This window comes from Mauremys reevesii, linkage group 15, assembly GCF_016161935.1.
Source record: "Mauremys reevesii isolate NIE-2019 linkage group 15, ASM1616193v1, whole genome shotgun sequence".
NCBI classification, from domain to species: domain Eukaryota; kingdom Metazoa; phylum Chordata; order Testudines; family Geoemydidae; genus Mauremys; species Mauremys reevesii.
The window spans coordinates 19391721-19413396 of record NC_052637.1 but is presented as its reverse complement, the minus strand read 5'-3'; the positions used below and the strand labels follow the sequence as shown (position 1 = coordinate 19413396).

Genomic DNA, 21676 nt, shown 5'->3' with positions numbered 1-21676 from the left:
ATTTGCAAATTTGACACCATCAGTTTAGGATTAAACAAAGACTGTGAATGGCTTGCCAACTACAGAACCAGTTTCTCCTCCCTTGGTTTTCACACCTCAACTGCTAGAACAGGGCCTCATCCTCCCTGATTGATCTAACCTCGTTATCTCTAGCTTGCTTCTGGCTTGCTTATATTTACCTGCCCCTGGAAATTTCCACTCTTGCATCCGACGAAGTGGGTATTCACCCACGAAAGCTCATGCTGCAAAACGTCTGTTAGTCTATAAGGTGCCACAGGATTCTTTGCTGCTTTTACAGAACCAGACTAACATGGCTACCTCTCTGATACTTGAAAAGATCTGTAATTTGGGATTGGAACGGCTCCTTGGGAAGGGACAGGCCCTCGCCAGTACAGCCAGCAGTCTCGTGGGCATTCTCAGCGCCACCCCTCAAAGGCTGACCTGGACTAACTCCTGGATCGGATCTGTTGGGCCTTGGAACTAGGGGGCCCCATCTCGCCACCATTCTGCAGCCAGAACTCCCCCTAGGTCCTGTCTGTGCTGTGTCTGAGGAGCTGGTCCAATGGGATCCTGTTATGGCTCAGTTCTCCAAAGGGGAAGGCTCATTTGTTGCTGGAGCAGGAGCTGCTGTAGGGTGGCCGGTTCTGTACAAAGTCCAGCTACCTCGAGCTTGATCCAAACACCTGGTGTCTCCCTTGTGTTACATTTAGATGCACCCTGATTTGTTACACCCAGTGTTTCATGTGGAAGCTCAAGTAAGGGAGGGAGGATCCCATCCCATACTCAGTCCCCTCAGCCTCACACTGCCTCCCTCCTGCCCCTTGCTCAGTCCCACCAGCCCTAGGCTTAGTCCCTCCCTGCATTCTCAGTCCCATGCCTGTCCCCACAGCCTCCACTGGAAGAGGGGCCTGTATTGGCTCTTCTGTGGCTTGTCTGTGGCCTAGTATAGGTGCTAGAGGGATGCAAGGAGGGAAAGAGGACTCAGGTGGGATCGGTCTCTGGCCAGGTGCTTCATTTCTGATGTTGTGGAAAAAACCACAATTGCAGATTTGCTCACGTCATTTCCTCCCCATCTAAACTGAACCAGAAGAGCTGCTCCCTGCACTGTTTCCACGCTGCACCAGTGGGCTGTGTGGTTCTGATCTGGGCCCTCCAGTCTGCATGTTTTGGTTCTGTCTGGCTTTAGATGTTAAGTGCTGATTCTGCCCCCTCTGACACAAATTGAAATGAGACTTCGGTGAGCTGCTGGTTTCTTTAAGGTGCAGCCTCTCAACAAGCACTGTTGAAATTGTGAACTGGAAAAGGTGTTTGACAACGCCCGGGCTCACTCCCAGCTGGGAAGAGCAGGAATCTCTGCTTTTCACACCCACTCGCTCCTGGCTGACTGGCTGGCGGTCAGCCAAGTGAGGTGTAGGCTGAGGTGGTGCCTCCAGCAGTGTCTGGCAGTGGACACTGTTCAGGACTGTAGGCAGCTGTTCTGTCTCTGCGAAGTGTTGCACATGCCTGCTGGCTCCTGAGACACAAATGTATCCAGTTTGCTATCCGGCTCAGGTTACTGGCTGCTTTTCTGCACCCCAAGCAGCCTGTATATTCTCTCCAGTGTGAAGAGTCAACTAGAAACTCAGTTGTTCTGCCGGAATGTCAGGAAATAAATGTCCCCAGGCTGGTTTGGATTGCAAAAACCATTGCCTTGTGAGGCATTCAGAAGTTCTTGCATACATAAGCTGATGGAAGGAATGTGTGTGGGAAGAACACATCTGTCTGAGGCAGAAGGTGACTTGGCTGGGTGCTGACATTTGGATTCAAACTTGGGCACGTCTCTAGATACTGTGGATCTTTTGGGGGGCAAATCCAGGTAAGCTGGAACTATTTCTGGTTTCTCTTTTATTTTCCTGCTACCTTGACAGTCACAGTGAAATAAGAAAGAACCTGACCAGTGGATGCACCATTTGTATAATCAATGCCGAATTCCTAGCTGGCACTGTCTGAGCCCAAAGCAGGGAGCATGGTACTATGCCCACCATGTTACAGGACGGGGGACTGTATCCTGGAAAAGGACATGGGGTTATGGTGGATAATCAGCTGAACATGAGCTCCCAGTGCAACACTGTGGCCAAAAGGGCTAATGCAATGCTTGGATGTATAAACTGGAATCTCAAGGAGCAGCAGAGATGTTATTTTACCTCTGTATTTGACACTGGTGCAATCACTGCTGGAATCCTGTGTCCTGCTCTGGTGCCCACAATTCAAGAAGGATGTTGATAAATTGAAGAGGGATCAGAGAAGAGCCACAAGAATGATTAAAGGTCGGGAAAATATGCCTCATGGTGACTGAGCTCCTTGAGTCTTTCTATTTAGTTTAACAAAGAAAAAGTTAAGGGGTGCCTTGATCACAGTCTGTAAGTACCTGTCTGGAGAACAGAAATTTGGTAATAGAGGGTTGTTCAGTCTACCAGAACAAACTGTAACTAGATCCAATGGCTGGAAGACATTGAACAGTGAGGGTAATTAACCACTGGAACAGTTTACCAAGGGTCTTGGAGGAGTCTCCATCACTGCCAATTATAAAATCAAGATTGGATGTTTTTTCTATAAGGTCTGCTCTAGTTCAAAGTAGGGTGTCAGCTCAGAAAAATTCTGGAGGGTGGGGGAGGGATCAAAAGTAGATGACTCTTAACCCTTCACCTTTGTTATTCAAGTCAGGGCAGAGCACAAAGTGGAGGACATAATAGAGCCTATAGACCTATGAAAAGGTGGGGAGGGCAAACCAAGGTCTGGGGGACAACTGCCAACTATGACACCCATAGTTCAAAGAGCAGTTAATTCACTCTAGCCTGTGTTATGCAGGAGGTCGGACTAGATGGCCTTTCCAGCCCTACAATCCATGAATCTATGGAATGGGAAGGGAGGAGGGGCCAGACAAGGGGATACAGTGAGGTGGCCAGGTGAGGGGGAACAGGAGCGGAGGTGGGGCTGGCTGAGAAGGAACAGTTGAGGAGGAGTCAGCCAGAGTGACTGATGTGCTGACGCCCCGATGTACTTTGACACTGAATTGATCCTCTTAACGCAGAGAGAATCTCTCGTGTGCTGGGTGGGGCTGTCCCATGCCAGTGTCTGAATGCTGGGTGCAGAGCAGTGTGAGACTGGACACATGCCCAGGATGTGGAAAAGGGCTCTGCTCTGTGATTGAGGTGACTAGGTCTGCACGAGGCCCTGATTCAGGACCACGTGTAAACACATGCTTGCGCCCGTCCCTACTCAGGAAAGCACTGAGGCTTAACTTTAAGCATATGCTTAAGTGCTTTTACAGTGAATGGTGCCTTGCTCAACTGGGTCTTATGGGTGTGAGTGTACAGTGTGTCTGCATGGTTAGGCCATCTGGGTGAGCATTGTTGGGAAGCTGGCAGTGTTCTCCAGTTGTGTGGGTGGTGGTTTCAGCTGGAAGATGTTTGTCAGCATGTGAAGGGCTTTCCTGCTGTTGCTCTGATGTGATACAGCTGTGATACCTCTCACATTAGTCAAGGAATAATGCTCTGGAAACCTTGTCCACCCTGTACTGGATGAGTCACATGTTTCTGACAAGCATGAGTGTATATTGCTGCTGTTTACTGTTCCCAACTGAGGTCCAGTTAGATCAGGAGTTCTCACAGGAAATTTTTGGTGGCCTCACAGTGCTCTGACAATTTTTCTTAAAATATTCAATTAACTTTAGGAAAAACAAATACATATGCATATATACATGTCCAAATCATTGTAATTTATTTATGTAGGGTTTTTTCACAGAGTCAATAATAAAAATAATGTACATTTTTCTCTGTTCTTTACTGGACCTAAACAGAATAGAAACAAATAATGTGTTTTTGCATGTTCTTATCCATTTTTGTTGTTTCTTTGCTTTTTTTGGTTGCTTATTTTTTTTAAGACTTGCTAGCCAGTAAATCTGTTTCTGTAAAAAGTGATATTTGTATTTTGTTAATATCACTTTTCACAGCAGCAGACTTGTTAGCTAGCTGGGAGGCAGTGAAAAGTGATATTAATAAACCTACACGTATCCTTTTTCACAACAGATTTACTTAGCCCTGGCAGGCTGGGGGACAAATTAAGCCCTGGATGGGGAGTTGGGTAGCAATTTTTCCCTCTAATTTTTTCCATCCGTGTGCGGAATAAATTTTATGTGCACTGAGGTAATGTGTGAGTGTGTGCCACCAGTAGAAACAAAAAACCTAGATATAATATATATATTTTAAAAGTTACCATAGGGATAATTACTCCAGCCAGGACAGGTTAAGCATTTTAGAACTCACTACTCAAAGAATTAAATTTAAGTGTAAGAGAGAAATAAAAATTATGAAATGAATCAACCAGTCAAAAAACTAATATAGCACACGTTGAAAGAATAAAATTACAGAGAATATATGTGCAAGAAGTAACAACAATAATAATACAAGTATGTGTTGGGAGGTGAGTGTGAAAGACTGTGTGTGTGTGTGTGTGTGAGACACAGAGAATGTGTGTGTGCTGGCTGCTAGGAAGTTTCTGAGAGACGCCGTGCGCTGTCTCTTTAAGGCACTAATTGAAAGCTTTCCTGCTCCTGAGCCCTGTCCCCCAACCCCTGTCTGCCGAGATGGGTACATGGGCAGGGAGGAGCAGGAGAGACTCTGTGTGTGTGTGTGTGTGTGTGTGTGTGTGTGTGTGTGTGTGTGTGTGTGTGTGTGTGCGTGCGTGCTGTTCGCTGGGGAAGTCTCTAAGAGACCGTGGGCTGTCTCTTTAAGGCACTCACTCACCGCCCAAAGGCTTCTTCAGATCTTAGATCACAGCAACTCTCTCCTGCTCTGAGCCCTGTCCCTTCTATCCTGGTCGGTGGAGATGGTGTGCAGGGGAAGGGGGACACCCTGACATCAGTGTCTCCCTCCTCCCCTTCCTGCTCTGCACAGCCAGCAGGAGGGTCCTAGGAGCAGTGTGGCTGCAGAGCAGCAGGGAGAGGGGCACCTGAACACAGGCTGCTGGATGTGCCTGGCTCTGGAAATCGAGTGTGCTGCACTTGAATCTCTCCTGGGCATGTGTGTGTGACCATGCAGCTCAGAAGGAACACAGGGGATAGGTAGACAGCTGGGGGCAGGAGGTGAGCTTGGGGCTGGCAATTACTGCCACACTGCTGGGGGATCACATGGATCCACAGTTGGAGTCTGAAACCCTGCGGCTGGGGGGTCAGAGCCCACTGCCTCACAGCCGGAGCCAGAGGAGGCAGAAGGTTGCGGGGCGGGTGAGCCTGGGGCCAGGACTGGAGTGAGGGCTCAAAGCCCAGGGCCAGGGGATGGAGCCCCTGGAGCCTGCCACCCCAGGTCTGAAGCCCAAGCCCCACTGCCTGCCTGCTCCATCAGCGTTTGTGGCTCCAGAGGGGAACAGGGCCCTGTTGAGAGCCCTGGGGGAGGGGCCACTGCTTTGTCCCCCTCCCCCACCCAGGAGGCTGTGGCCGCTCGAAAAGCCCCGGGTGGCCTCATGCAGCCACGGCGGCCACATTTGAGAAACGCTGAGTTAGATGGTGCCTCATACTTTCTGTAGATCTGCATGAGTAGGAAGTCATGTCATGTCTTTACTATGTGCTAGACAGGTGTATCTCTGCTAGAACCTGGGAACTCTACTTGTATGTTGCCTTGATCCTAATTAAGGTTCACTTATGTGCATCATGGCAAAGTAGACTATTAAACTGTAGCATCGGAGGGATTCCTATGGCCAGCACCATTGAGCACTGGGACACAGACCTTCAAACAACCCTGAAACGTGTGTACACAAGCAGTCATTCTCTTTGCACTGAACCTCCACTAGCCCTGAGAGACCAAGGCTGTAGGCTGCTCCTCCTGTTCTGGCCAGGCCCTGTACACATTTTTGTCAGACATAGAAACACCACCCCAAAGCCCGCTCCTGATGCCCCAGGTCCAGGCTTTATTCCTCTGCAGCAGCACTGCTCTCCTGGGCACTGTACTCTGCCCTTCTTGTTTCTCCAGCTACTGAGATGGTTATGGGTCTTTCTTCTGCAGCAGCCTAGGCTTATTCTCGGAAACAGTTGAACCATTTGGGCTGGAATTTTCCAAAACATTCCAGCCCGAGACTCCCAAATTAGAAAATTACAGCCCAAGTGGTTAATGCTTGACAAAGTTATAAGCAACTGAAAACAGAGTATTATAATGGGAAGAGTTGGGCAGCCTTAATAACAGGCAGCACTAGGAATTCCACTGGTAACAGTGAAAAGCCCTGAGAAGGTTGAAAGGGGACAGTCTGGCTGGGCTCCTTGGATGTTACCAGAGCTGTGGAGCAGCTCAGTGCAGCAAGTCACTGGGACTGACATGGCCCCAGCTGAGCAGGGAGAATACCCACTCCACTGCGGGAGTCACTGTGTGCTACACTGGCTAAGAACTGGCCCTTCTGGCCCTGACCTCTGGGAGTTCACAGCTCCTATTGGTTAGCAGCAGGGACCTCCTCCTCCTATAAAAGCCAGACCTCCTAGGGGGCCAGGCTGGTTAATAGCATAGGAGGAAATTACCCCACTCCCTCCAAGGGGAGGGGCGGACTGTGATTTAAACCAGTCTCAGTGCAGGCTTCAGGTAATTTCCCTGTAACCAACCTGCCCCCTTCTATCCATCTCCCCACAGCTGCTTTTCCCCTGCTCCCCTTCTTCAATTCACTGCAACGAAGAGGGCTGTAGTGAGAAGGGGAAGGGGAAACAGGATGAGAAAAACATAAACAGCACTTTGTTTCCTGGGGTCTAAGCCAGAAATGCCCTTCCTAAAGTCAGACAGTTTCAGAACTAGCACACACACCCCTCACCCCCAAGAAAACATCTTTACAATGATGGGCTGTTTGAGCTCCCCTGGGCGCACAGCTCTCAGCAGGGGCACTTGTGGGCAGACAGCGGCATCCCTGGCTGCAAAATCAGAGAGATGCAAAGTAACATTGAGGGCAAAGGAAGAAATCTCCTAACAAACTAACAGCCTGTGAAGATACATAATTCCCACATGCTGCCAGCAGCATGGTTGTGGGAGGAGTGCAGGAGAGGCTTGTGCCACCTGGATGCAACCAAGCACTGCAGGAAGAAACTCTAGGGCCCCCTGTGTGGATGGTGATAGGAAGGAGACAGAAACTGTTTCATCCCCTTCAAAGAGGTGCATTGAGGAGCCATCTATTATCAAATTTCTGTTCCCCATGTAGATACTTATAGACATGATCAAGTCACCCCTTTGCCTTCTCTTTGTTAATCTGAATACACTGAGCTCCTGGAGTTGATCACTATAACGGATGTTTTCTAATCCTTTTCATATCCTTTATCATTTCCGTGGCTCTTCTCTGACCCCCCTTCAATTTATCAGCATCCTTTTTAAATTGTGGCCACCAGAGCAGGACACAGGGTTCCAGCAGTGGCCACACCAGTGCCAAAGACAGAGGTAAAATAACCTCTCTGCACCTACTCGAGATCCCCCTGTTATACATCCCATGCTAAGGTTAGCCCTTTTGGCCACAGCCTCACACTGGGAGCTGCTATTCAGCTAATTATCCCCCACAATATCCAATTCCTTTTCAGAGTCACTGTTTCTGGGATAGAGGCTCCCGTCCTCTCAGGGTGGCCTGCATTCTTCTGGGGACGGGGGCTGCGGAAGGGCTCCGAGTAGTGCAGAGATCCTGAATGGTGGCTAGCCTGCCTTTCCATTACGGCAGCGTTGCAGTGGGTTTGTTCTGGTTGACTAGGCCAGACTATCCATAGAGGAAAAAGGAGAAATTAGTTGGGAAAGGAGAAACAGACCATTTGGGAAGGGGGAATAGCTTGTACCTCAGCTCCACATCCCACATGTTGCTCAGGGTTCAGCTGAACCAGGTATGGAACTGGTTCCCTCCCCTCATCTGCGAAGGTTTGATGGGGTGGTGGTAGATCGTGCAGTCCACGGAGAAGATGGCAGCCCTGATGGTGATGCTTGCTTGCCCTTCCCTTTCTGTCCACAAGCTTAAACAAGCTGCCAAGTAATCCTGAGAAAAGTAGTGTCTAAAAGGTGGCAAGGTAGCTTGTGCCCTTAAAATTATCCTTCAAAACACTGTGGTGATTCCAGTGATGGCCCCTTCTGTTCCTAGGGCCATTTTGTTGTGTGGCTCTAGTGATCGGTGCCCTTCCCAGGAGCCTTGATGCCCCCATATCAATTTTTAGCATAACACACCCAGTTTGTTCCAGTCTCCTTGGCTGCTTATTTCATAAGCAGTTTGCCATAAGAGGCCCAGCTAAGCGTTTGTTACCTGAGCACCTTGGTGCACAGGTCTCTGTACAGCCTGGCTTCTCCCGTCTCTCAGCCAAAGGATGCTTTTGGAGGCAGTAGCTTGCTCTTGTGCTGGAAGTCATGTTCTCCAGCTCCCTCTGACTGACCAGAACCTCCATGTCGTCAGGCTAGCCTTGTACCTTTAGTGGCTGGTCCAAAAAGAGCATCAGAGCCTACTGCTGGTGTTAGTTGATGCAGTGCTCTTACTGGTCAGCTGGTGGAGGCCTGTCCTTTGGTATTAAAAGTCTTTTGGTCAGTCCTTACTCACCGCTTGTGCAGGGGGAATTACAAAGTGATAGCTTGTGTGGGGATTTCAATTCCAGTGAACCTCAGACATCTGGCATGAGTTTTTCCGGGCACGTGTGTAATAGCTCCCTGTTATGGCTGGTCTATGTAGACGAAATATAACCTACTGCTGCTACCGGCGAGGGAGTTACATCTGCTAATTGCACAACAACTGCTTTTGGAACTTAAGCACACTCCTAACTTCATCTGCTACACTTTGATCAGGCCTAGTCTGCACTGGGAACTTTATTATAGCAGTGTTTTTTGGCTAGTATGAAGTCCTGGAATCTCCAAATTTGTGATGGCCTAGCATGTCATTTGTCTTCTTACTGCATCAGACAGATGCAGAGTGAACTTTCCTCCCCGAAATGCCACAGGTATCCTCTTTTTCAGAATCCTGTGCTTCAGAAGGAAATGGTTGGCCATCTCTGTCGCTAGTCTCTTCCGTTTTTTTAGCGGTGTGTAACTTGACTTTTCTAGTAATTTCCCTCTTGCTGCACAATTGGAGTCTGCACTGGGAACTTTCCAGTTCCTGGCTGTCATTTCCAAATGTCTGCCATCCTGCCATAGTTTCAGGAGTCATTTCTGTCTTCAGCACTCCTCTTAATGGTTCAGTGGATGTGCAGGAAGCTATTCAGTGTTACTTCAGTTCACTAGCTAGACTATAATTAGCATGTTGTGGATGGTGTTTTCAGAAGACAGACATTTGTCTACTGCAATGGTTTTCAACCTGTGGTCCACAGGTACATAGACTATGTCTAAGGAGTCTGTGAAAGGTCATTACCATAGAACAAGGGTTTTTACCTGTGGTCTGTATTACTGGCATGCAAAACCTTAAATTAGAGTGAAAAAATGAAGACTTGGCACACCACTTCTGAAAGGTTGCTGACCCCTGTTGTAGTTTTTAATAGCTTCCAGTAGATGGCATTGTGACAACGTATTTTTTCTGTGACCCAATTGCTATTTAACTAGTCTGAAGTTGCATACTTCATTTGCTCATGTGTGAACAGAGGGTTGTTCAGTTGATTTTTTTCTCTAAGCAAGTAAGACAAACAAGGTTTAAAAATATTTTCTTGGTCGCTTCAGTAATTCCCTGAAGGGAATAGAAATGTCTTTCTTTCTTTCTTTCTTTCTTTCTTTCTTTCTTTCTTTAATCCTCTAATATGTAGGATTTTGTTTGTTTCTGCTACACACTATTTCACAACCACCTCAGTTCAACAGAGGCAGAAATCCTTTACTCAAACCAGAAGGTATTTTTCCTTGTTACTGTACTTTGCTTATTTTACTATTGCCATGCAAGGGGGAGGAGGGAGTCTTCCGAGTGACTGGTTTTGTTTGTTTGGTTTACTTGGTGCTACTTCTTGTCTTCACTAGATCAATACCAGGTTAAAGTTATGCAGAAGTTATAGATTTAAGGCTGGAAGAGAATGCTGTCCTCATTTAGTCTGATGTCCTGCATAACACACGCCATAACTTCTGATTGCCCTAGAGTATGTCTTCTAGAGAGAAAGACATCCAGTCTTTGTTCCTTGTATTCTGTTAGGCTGTATTTTACCTTTATTGCTAGTGAAATCTCCAGTAGGGGGGTTAGGCACTGATTTCAACACTGATTTCTTTATCTCAGTAAACACAAACTGATGCCTTTCTTCTCATGGGGCACTGGCTTGAATGCACTGTGGCTGAGTTGGTAAGAACATTCCAGTTCTAATCCAGTGTTTCTTTCACTCATAACCTTTGGAAACTTTCATCTTTGAACTGACGTTTTCCGTGTGAGAGGGCTACAGATCCCATTATATGCTAAGCACAGAGGATATGAGCTGCTACAGAGGCTTGGCAGTTTAGTTCCAGCTGTAAGAGGTGTTGCTTTTTAACTCGATGTAACGATGCGAGGATTTACTTCGGTGGCGCCTCCTGCTGGTCTCTCAGGGAATTAGCTTCCAGCCTCTGGAGCACCCTCTGTTGGCCAGTGTCTTGCTACCGCTGGGCCCCTTTGTCCCTTCCGGACCCCGGTGCCCCTTTCCACTGGGGTGCTGCCCCTGGCAGTAACCCCGCAGTCTCCGGGTCTCCCCCTTCCAGGGGAACCCCCACCCCCATCCCCACCTCGCCTCTGTACATGGCTACTGCCCAGTCTCCATCTAGCCCCCGTTCACTGGGGCAGACTGCAGTATATAAGCCACTCATCACAGGCAAGGGGGGTTTGGACCTGCTGCCTCTGCCCACCCTTGGGCTGCCCCCTGCAACCCCAGTACCTATTCAGCCTTATACTAGGCCTGCAGCCTGGGGGGTTTCCAGGCCAGAGCTCCCCAGCTCCTACTCAGGTACGCTCCCCAGCAGCCAGGCCCCTCCATCTCAAAGGCGAGAGAGAGAGAGTGTCTGTCTGCTCCTAGCCCACTGCCCTCTTATAAGGGCTAGCTGGGCCCTGATTGGTGAGTGGCCACAGCTGAGGCTGCTTGCCTCCAGCCACAGCCCTCTCCTGGGCTGTTTTAAGCCCTTTATGACAGGCTCGGGGGACCACCCCGCTACAGGGAGCATGAGAAGAGTAGGAAAAACCAGACCATGAGTATCAAAACTGATCAGAACAGTTTTTGGAATAGCTCTCTGACAAAAAGAGCTTAGGGGAGAAAGGTGAAATTTGCCACAGAAATAGCCTTCAGTAAGGAAAAGTGCCTTTGCTTGTCCTGGAGAAAACAAATTTGATCAAGTGGTGAGCCCTTGAGAGTCTCACACTGCACATGCCCAGTCCATGGGGCACAAGTGAGGCATTCAGCTCACATAAGGCAAAGCTGAGCAAGATGGAGCTACAGAAAGAAAGAAATCTCATTAGGGTTATGGTAAGAGACTTGCAGAGACTGTACTGCAAAGAATATGTATCCCTGTCTCTGCCCAAAGCCTGATGCCTTCCTCAAAGAGCCAGTAGGCATGGGGGGGTCTCCAATGGACAAGTGGAGAGGGAAGGAATACTATTGGCAGAGCAGTTAGCCTCTGAAAGGCCAGGGCCTGCTGGGAAATTCATACATTTTAAGGCCAGAAGGGACCACTGTGATCATCTAGCCTGCCCACCTGCATAGCACAGGCCATGAAATTGCTCCCCAAACCCCTAGAGCAGCTCTTTTTAAAAAGCATCCAGAATTGCCAGTGATGGAGAATGCAGCACAACCCTTGGCAAATTGCTTGTCACTGTTAAAAATGTGTGCCTTCTTCCTATCTTCAGCTTCCAGCCACCGGCTCATGTTAGACCTTTCTCTGCTAGATTGAAAAGCCCATTAGCAACTATCTGTTCCCAGTGTAGATACTTACAGACTGTAATAAAGTCACCCCTTAACCTTCTCTTTGTTAAGCTAAATACGCTGAGCTCCTTGAGTCTGACTCTAAGGCAGGTTTTCTAATCTTTTAATCATTCCCATCTTCTTTGAGCCTGCTCCAATTTATCAGCATCCTTCTTGAATTGTGGGCACTAGAAAGGAGGGGGTAGGAGAGTGACCTTATCATCTGGTTTGTGAGATTTACTCTCCCTGAAGCCACTGGCTCAGATCTAGACAGGTTTGTCTCAGACCTAGATGGGTGAATGGCATTCCCTGCAGGTTATTCTGGGCACTTTCCCAGCCAGACTTCAAAAGCTTAAGCTGTGCACTTATATCTGTCAGTGTGAAAGGGGTTTAATTTTATGAATTTGCCAAAATTGGCAGTTAGATTTTAAAGCTGAAATCTACCAAATGAGGTTTGCCAAATGGATAATGTTATAGCCCAGTGGTTCTTAACCAGGAGTCCAGGGCCACAAGCAGGCTTCAGGGGGTCTGCCAAGCAGGGCCAGCGTTAGATTCATTGGGGCCCAGGGTGGAAAGCCGAAGCCTCACCACACAGAACTGAAGCCCAGGGTCCTGAACCCGTCACTCAGGGTTGAAGCCAAAACCTGAGCAGTGTAGCTTCATGGCGGCCCCCAGTAGCATGGGGCCCCAGGCAACTTCCCTGTTTGCTACCCGCTAATGCTCGCCCTGGCTTTTAGTTGCAGAAAAACAGTTGTTGTGGCACAGATGGAACGTGGAGTTTTTATAGCATGTGGAGGGGGCCTCAGAAAGAAAAAGGCTGAGATAGCTATAATGAACCGGGGGTACGAAGGAACTTGATCGGGTTTATTGTAAACAAAGCATGGTCCTAGCGACCTGGATCAGTTTCTACAGTTATACTAGCAGGCTATAGTGGACCAGGGGCTGCTCTCGGGCCCCCCACACTGCAGGCAGGTGGTCAGGATCAATTCCAAATTCCTTCATATCTTGCTTCCATGCGTCTTTATAGCGAAGCTTGGGACGTCCTGTTGTTCTTGTTCCCTCTGATAGCTCCCCGTATAGCTTGTCCTTGGGTGTGCATGTCCTTCCAGCCTAGATGGCCCAGCCAGCACAGTCATCTTTGCTTTAGCAGGGCTGTCACACTCGGTAAATTTGCCCTTTGAAGAACCTCTGTGTTAGTGACTTTATCCTGCCATTTGGTGTTGAGTATGTGGCGTAAACAATGTAGCTGGAAACTGTTTAACCTTTTCTCCTGATGAGCATAAGTTGTCCATGTTTCCCCACCATACACGAGAGTGCTGAAGACGCAGGTTTGGGACACTAGCATTTTGGTCTTGATGGTCAGCTTTGAGTTGTTCCATGCTCTTTTAATTAGTCTGCTAAAGGTGGTGGCAGCCTTTCCAATGCGAACATTTAGTTCTTCATCCAGTGAGAGGTCGGTGGTCACTGTAGAACCTGAATAGCTGAACTTTTGGACTATGTCTGGCCGGTTTGTATTTAAGGTAATTAAAGGATCTTGTGGAACCCCCTCTCCTAATACAACCATTTCCTTGATGCTGATGGTAAGAGCAAATGCCTGACAGGCACTTGAAAGTTGTTCCGTGAGTTCTTGTTGTAGATCTTCATTGTGGGCTATGAGGACAGCATGATCAGCGAACAGCTGATTATCACCTTTTTTACTTTGATCTTTGACTTAAGTCAGAATGGGTTGAAGAGTTTCACATCTCTATTGCTACTGCAAAAAATGTAGAATCTTGCAATTAATGGCCATGGCAATAAAATGGCTTAAACAACATGCCAAAATACTGGCCAGGCAAGTAATGGAAATAACCAGAGAAGTAGAAGAGGTAACCCAGGCTTTGGAAGAAGCATCCCAGGCTGTCAAGCACTGGAAAGCCCAAGCTCTTTTAGCAGGGCAACAGGCAGTCTAGAGGCATGATATGCTCAAACAAATAAAGCAGGAAAATAAAAAGTTGGAAACAACTGTGGAAAACCTACAAAAGAAAGGTGCCATCCCCTGTTACTCAGCAACAGACTTCAAGAGCTTTTATAGTGCCTGCAGGATGGGGACAGAAATGAAAACAGGTGGCCCTAGCCAAACTAAAAGATGGAACATGGGATAAATGGAATGGATGCTGTCTTGGGGACATGTGGAATGACCCATGGAGGCCACCATCCAATAGCCCATGGGCAGGGCTACTGCACCGCAACCACCACCTTCTGATGAGGACCAGGCTTTGGAAAATCCTTCACCAAAACCTAGATCAATTCCTGTTAAAACAGGAACATCGGGTGAAGAAGAGAGGGGGAGCCCAGAATTGTAAATTGAGCATGGCACCTCATCAATACCTTGATTCACCCTTGAAACCACTCCACATATAACTCAAAGCGGATTGAAATTATTAAGAGAGAGAGAACAGGCAACTCAGAAATTAGAAAACAATCTGAAACAGTCATGGCTCCACAGTGATTGTGAAAGAAGGGATAATATTGCACCCTAATACACTATACACTTCATTCACCTCAAGCTAGTGATTTAACAGCCAAACTCGATGCCTTAAAAATCAATGAATTAACTGTCCTAGTAGGAGATGCTGGTCCTCTGCCTTCTGAAAATGTTGAGGTGTTTTTGGCACAGTTACACAAATGTACACAATTCCTAAAAGCAGTGGGGATTACCGTTGTACAGGAGCCAATGCTAGTACAAACTTTGCTAGTATATTAAGTAGTCACACTGTTGGTTTTGATAACGATGTTACTCAAATGGCTCAAAAGCATTTTAAACTATCTTGTGGGTTAGCTGCATTAAAAGGTATTACAAGAATGTCATGAGAGGCTCCTGCCAAGCTGGCTGACAGATTCACATGTACATTATGTTAACAGCAGGAAAGATGAATCTTAAGGAGTTAAAGCAGTGTTACAAGCGCTGCCTTCAGGAGTGGCCATGGAATGAATAGAGACAGAGGAATGAACAGAGAGGGTGAATGAGCGTCACCTGGAGTACTGAAGCAGGAGAATCAGGATCTTAAAGGAGAGAAAGAGAAGTTACAAGCACAACTGCAGGCATGTATGGTTAGTACAGTTTCTAAGGATGGAGACGCTAAGGCTGTAACAAAGACTGCTGAAGCGACTGCTCTGGGTTCTGGATTGAATGATCCTGTGGTTGGCGATCAGGTAACATAGGACAGCCCTTGCCGAGACTCAAAATACATTTTTCAGCAACCCATGACAATAGATGTGTGGGGGCGCCTCCACTTAAGCATCCGAGTCAGGGATGGGTTTGCAGATTTTCTATTGGATTATAGGGGCAGGAATCCCCATAGTAAAAGACATATTTAGTGCATACTCAATCACAGACTCTGTACAAATACAGGAAATATCAGGAAATAAGCAAGCACAAAACACACTACCTCTCCAGTTTGGTGCACATGCCATTCAGGAGAAGTGTGCTATCGCAGGGAGAGAAAATTTGATTGGAGCTAAAACAATAAAGCAGCTGGGAATAATCATAGATTTCCCAAACACTTGTATCTGACAAGCCCTCACTGTAAAAGAGGGGAACGACAATGTTAATCTGATCCCCGTGGGGCTTGCTAACTCAAACTATAAAAGCAATAATACCGAAAAAGCCGCCTCCTGCGCCGAAAGGCTGGGAAACCTGGTGGACTGAAATACAAACTGTGTGGGCTGCAGACTCTTTAGATACAAGAAAGGTACAAACTTCAGTTTCACTAGAAGGAGACGTGCATCTACACATTAAACAATATCCAATACCTCAGGAAGCAAAGGAATCACTAAGGCAAATCATAGAACTGGAAAAACAGAAATTAACCCACAGGTGCTCGGCGCCTAACCAGTCTGGCCAGTAAAAAAGCCAAATGGAACATGGAGATTAAATATCGACTGTAGAGGGCTAAACAAAACTGCTTACGTCGGGGCCTCCCATGGTAGCAGTGTAGCCTGAGCTGGTGGAGGTGGTATCCCCCAAAATGAAATGGTTTTCTGTGCTGGGTGTGGCAAATGGGTTTTGGGGTTTACCTTTGAGTCCAGAATCCCAGTATCGAATGGCTTTTGTATTCCAGGGTATTCAATATTGCTGGAATGTTTTGCCTATGGGGTATTGCAGTGCACCCATAATATTCCATGTTGCTATAAGGAACATGCTGGAAAAGGAAGGATTGTTACAAACTGGAAAGATAGTTCAGTATCAACAGAGAGTCCAACAAGACAAAAGGGTGCCCCAAGAATTGAACAATCACCACCTAACAGCTGGACACACCAGCAGGTGGGACTTGGGAACTGAGTTAGGGAGTAAGGTGTCAGGTGACTGGAAGAAGGGGGCTTTTTGGAGAGAGACACAAGCCTGGACTGGGGTGGAGGGGAGACAAGAGGCGACGAGAGAGAGAGAGAGCCAGAGGTGGAGTCCATCACAGCTTGGCTGGCTCATCAGGGCACTGATTTGACTGGATGGACTGTGACTAAACTTCTGCCTCTTTGTGCCAACCTAAGAACTGTCCAATTTTGTGTGCTATGTGGCTGATAAATGGTGACCCTGACCTTGATTCCTGGAGGTTTCATCACTTGACCTAGTCTTTAATTAAAGATTAACATTTAATTCCTGGAGACTCCAGGACATCCCTCAAGGGTTGGCAACCCTAGTCCCACCCACCAGGTTTCCCGCCCAGGCCAGGTGGAGACTGAGTCTGCGCCAGCTCCCCACAGCTGCCCACGCGGCTCTTACCATGGCTGGTCTGCAGCTCCGAGGCCCTGCCTCCTGGCTGCAGCTCGATCGGGGTAAGAGCCACGCGGGCAGCTGTGGGGAGCCAGCGTGGACCAGGCTTCCACCTGCCCTGGGCAGGGACGCAGGCCCAGGGCTCCTCTGAGGCCTCCCACATCCTGGGCAGGTGGAGGGTCCACATGGCTCCCCACAACTGTCCGGGCTCTCCGGCCAGGCTCCACCAGTTGCTGACCTGGCCAAGGGGCAGGGCCTCGGGGGGAAGAGGAGGGAAAGGGGGCGGGGTCCGTAGCAAAAAGTGGATGGGCTAGGCCCATGTACTTTCAAAAGTGGGAGGGCCATAGCCCCATGGCTCACCCTGTTCCGACGCTCCTGCCTAGGGGTCAATTTCCCAGCAAGAAACTTTCACCGTCCCATAATGCCATCCATATCCATAATTTTTGTGCCTTTTATAACAAATTCCACAGATGATGTGGAAAAGGCTGAAATACCCCATGGTTTTTTTTTTTGCCTCGGTCTTCACAGACAAGATCACCTCCCAGACTGCTGCATTGGGCAACACAGTATGAGGAGGAGATGAGCAGCCCTCAGTGGTGCAAGAACAGGTTAAGGATTATTTAGAAAAGCTGGACATGCACAAGTCCACGGGTCCAGAGCTAATGCATCTAAGGGAATTGGCTGATGTGATTGCATAGCCATTGGCCATCATCTTTGAAAATTCGTGGCGATCGGGGGAGGTCCCAGACGATTAGAAAAAGGCAAATCTAGAGCCCATCTTTAAAAAAAGGGAAGAAAGAGAACCCGGGGAACTACAGCCTCGCTTCAGTACCCAGCAAAATCACGGAGCAGTCCTCAAGGAATCCATTTTGAAGCACTTGGAGGAGAGGAAGGTGATCAGGAACAGTCAACATAGATTCACCAAGGGCAAGTCATGCCTGACCAACCTGATTGCCTTCTATGATGAGATAACTGGCTCTGTGGATATGGGGAAAGCAGTAGATTTGATATATCTTGACTTTAGCAAAGCTTTTGATATGGTCTCTCACAGTATTCTTGCCAGCAAGTTAAAAAAGTATGGATTGGATGAATGGACTATAAGGTGGATAGAAAGCTGGCTAGATTGTCAGGCTCAATGGGTAGTGATTAATGGCTTGATGTCTAGTTGGCAGCTGGTATCAAGTGGAGTGCCTCAGGGGTCAGTCCTGGGGCTGATTTTGTTCAACATCTTTATCAATGATCTGGATGGTGGGATTAATTGCACCCTCAGCAAGTTTACAGATGACACTAAGATGGGGGGGAGAAGTAGATACGCTAGAGGATAGGGATAGGGTCCAGAGTGACCTAGACAAATTGGAGGATTGGGCCAAAAGAAATCTGGTGAGGTTCAACAAGGACAAGTGCAGAGTCCTGCACTTAAGAAGGAAGAATCCCATGAACCGCAACAGGCTGGGAACGGACTGGCTAAGCAGCAGTTCTGCAGAAAAGAACCTAGAGATTACAGTGGACAAGAAGCTGGATATGAGTCAGCAGTGTGCCCTTGTTGCCAAGAAGGCCAATGGCATATTGGGTTGCATTAGTAGAAGCATTGCCGGCAGATGAAGGGTAGTGATTATTCCCCTCTATTCGGCACTGGTGAGGCCACAACAGGAGTACTGCATCCAGTTTTGGTCCACCCCCCACTGCAGAAAGGATGTGGACAAATTGGAGAGAGTCCAGTGGAGGGTAACGAAAATGATTAGGGGGTTGTGGCACATGACTTAGGAGAGGCTGAGGGAACTGGGCTTATTTAGTCTGCAGAAGAGAAGAGTGAGGGGGTATTTGACAGGAACCTTCAATTACCTGAAAGGGGGTTCCAAAGAGGATGGAGCTCGGCTGTTCTCAGTGGTGGCAGATGACAGAACAAGAAGCAATGGTCTCAAGCTGCAGTGGGGGAGGTCTAGGTTGGATATTAGGAAAAACTGTTTCACTAGGAGGGTGGTGAAGCACTGGAATGGGTTACCTAGGGAGGTGGTGGAATCTCCTTCCTTAGCGGTTTTTAAGGCCTTGCTTGACGAAGCCCTGGCTGGGATGATTTAGTTGATGTTGGTCCTGCTTTGAGCAGGGGATTGGACTGGATGACCTTCTGAGGTCTCTTCCAACCCTAATATTCTATGATTCTATGATAGGGGTCTATTACAGACCACATAACCAGGAAGAAGAAGTGGATGAGGCTTTATTTGTGGTTTTTTTTTTGTTAGACAACTAACAAAATCATCGAAAGCACAGGAGTTGGTGGTAATGGGGGACTTCAACTGCCTAGACATCTGTTGGGAAAATAACCTGTGCCCTGCTGTGTTATCCCACAAGTTATTGGAATGCATCGGAGACAATTTTTTATTTGAGAAGGGGGAGAAAGATATTACGGGAAAGGCTGTTCTACATGTGATTTTAACACATAGGGAGGAACTAGTTGAGAATTTGAAAGTGGAAGGGAGCTTGGGTGAAAGTGATCATAAAATGATGAGTTCATGATTCTAATGAATAGTCGGAGGGAAAAGAGCACAATAAAGATAACGGATTTCAGGAAGGCAGACTTTAGCAAACTCAGGGAGTTGGTAGGTAAGATCCCACGGGAAGCAAGTCTGAGGGTAAAAACAGTTTAAGAGAGCTGTCAATTTTTCAGAGACATTATTAAGAGCATACTATCCCACTGCACAGGAAAGATAGGAAGTATGGCAAGAAACCACTCTGGATTAACCAGGAGATCTTCAGTCATCTGAAACTCAAAAAAGAGTCCTACAAAAAGTGGAAACTAAGTCAAATTACAAAGGATGAATATAAACAAACAACACAAGTATGTAGAGATAAAATTAGAAATGTCAAGGCACAAAATGAGATTAAACTAGTTAAACATTCTACAAATGTATTAAAAGCAAGAGGAAGACCAAGGACAGGGTAGGCCTGTGACTCAACATGTAGAAATGGCAGAAATGCTAAAAGACTTTTTTGTTTTAGTTTTCACCAAAAAGTTTAACAGTGATTGGATGTCAAACATAGTGAATGCAGTGAAAATGGGGTAGGAACATCTGAGACTAAAGTCAGGAAAGAACAAGTTAAAAATTCATTAGACAAGTTAGATTCTTCAAGTCACCAGGGCCTCATGAATATACATCCTTGAATACTTAAACAGCTGACTGAGGAGTAAGCTGAGCCATTAGCGAATATCTTCAAAAAGTCATGGAAGATGGGTGAGATTCAGGAGGACTGGAAAAGGGCAAATATAGTGCCACTCTATAAAAAGAGGAATAAGGACAACCAGGGGAATTACAGACCAATCAGCTAAACTTCAGTACCCAGAAAGATAATGGAGCGAATAATTAACCAGTCAATTTGCAGACACCCAGAAGACAATAAGAAGATAAGTAACAGCATGGATTTGTCAAGAACAAATCGTGTGGAATCAACCTAATAGCTTTCTTTGACAGGGTAACAAGCTTTGTGGATGGAGAAAACAGTAGACGTGTTATATCTTGACTTTAGTAAGGCTTTTGAAACTGTCTCTCATGACCATCTCATAAACAAACTAGGGAAATACAACCTAGACTGAGCTACTTTAAGGTGGGTGCATAACTGGTTGGAAAACCATTTCCAGAGAGTAGTTATCAGTGGTTTACAGTCAAACTTAAAGGGCATATCAAGTGGGGTCTGACAGGGATCAGTTCTGGGTCCAGTTCTGTTCAATATCTTCATCAATGATTTAAATAATGGCATAGACTCTACTCTTATAAAGGTTGCAGATGATACCAAGCTGGGAGGGGTTGCAAATGCTTTGGAGGGTAGGATTAAAATTCAAAATGATGTGGATAAACTGGAAAAATGGTCTGAAGTAAATAGATTAAATTCAATAGGGACAAATGCAAGGTACTCCTTAGTACAATTAAATGCATACAAAAAAGGAAATGACTGCTGGCGGAAAGAGCTGGGGGTCATAGTGAATCACAAGCTAAATGTGAGTCAACCGTGTAACACTGTTGCAAAACAAGCAAAATTCATTCTGGGATGTATTAGCAGGAGTGTTGTAAGCAAAACACAAGAAGTAATTCTTCTTCGAGTGCTGTCCCTGTGGGTGCTCCTCTCCAGGTGACGGTGCGTCTCGGTGCCCTTGATCAGAGATCTTCAGTAGCAGTGCCTGCTTGGGACGCACATGCTCAGTTGCTGTCTTGCGGGCTCGTTAGAGTCTGCCTGAGCGTGCGTGTCCTGTGCCCCCCTCGGTTCCTTCTCAACTGTCCTCGGCTGAAGACAGGACTCAGGGCAGTGCTGATCCTCTTTCCTGGTCTCTGAAGGAAACGATTACAAAGAACATAGAAATAGTTAGTAACATCCCAGTTTTTTTTCCCCTTAGAATAGTTACTTAGTTTAAAAAACAAACAAACAAAAAAACCTTCCTTTTCCTCAAGTTTGTCTCCCGCTAAGATGCTCTCACCCCTGCCATTCCTAGTGCAATAATCCCAGAGGCGTCAGGATTCAAGAAATGTGCCTCCTGTCAAGATTCTATGCCAGGGTCTGATCGACACTCACGTTGTGTGAAGTGCCTCAGCGAGAAACATGTCCATGTGAAGTGTGTCCATTGTACGAGCCTCAAAACCAGGGCTCGTCCTGACAGGGACCTGTGGCTGAAAATGCTTCTGATGGAGAAATCCCTACAGCCGCCTCTGGAGACGGGCAATGGCAAGGCCTCTCTCTCATGCTCCCCGTCCTGGTCCAAACCAATTGGGAGCCCGGCTTCACCCTCTCAGGCAAAGAGGCAGGAAGCCCAACTGGCTCCATGCAGAGACTTTCATAAGGATAAAGGGTCTCCTGTGAGATCCTTACCCTCAGTGCTGACAGTGCCGAAGGCAGGCACCTCCGACCATCCCAGCACCTCAGCCATGGCTCCCGTGGAGCGCAGGGGCAGGGACCCGACTTCCTGTCCAGGAAGGTCTCCTCGGCACTGGTCCCCTTGGCACCGAAAATGGACCCCGTGCCGACAAGAATGTCAACACCGAGTCTGCCTGCCACTCCTATGGCAGCACTGGACCTCCCGCAGGGCACCTACA

General features: G+C 47.4%; 1 protein-coding gene across 9 annotated transcripts in view; it reads left to right on the top strand.

Annotated features, from left to right (window-relative positions):
* Positions 1-21676, top strand: part of GAS7 (growth arrest specific 7) — a 222686-nt gene that overhangs the window by 118468 nt on the left and 82542 nt on the right. Inside the window, exon 1 of one of the 9 annotated variants that reach the window (XM_039501445.1) lies at positions 1603-1855. The exons of 6 other annotated variants lie outside the window; for them this stretch is intronic. The gene's annotated coding sequence lies outside the window, so the exon portion shown is untranslated. Of the gene's footprint in view, positions 1-1602; positions 1856-2373; positions 2400-9735; positions 9833-21676 lie in introns of those variants that run through there. 2 more of the 9 variants (XM_039501446.1, XM_039501443.1) reach the window with 2 other exon arrangements.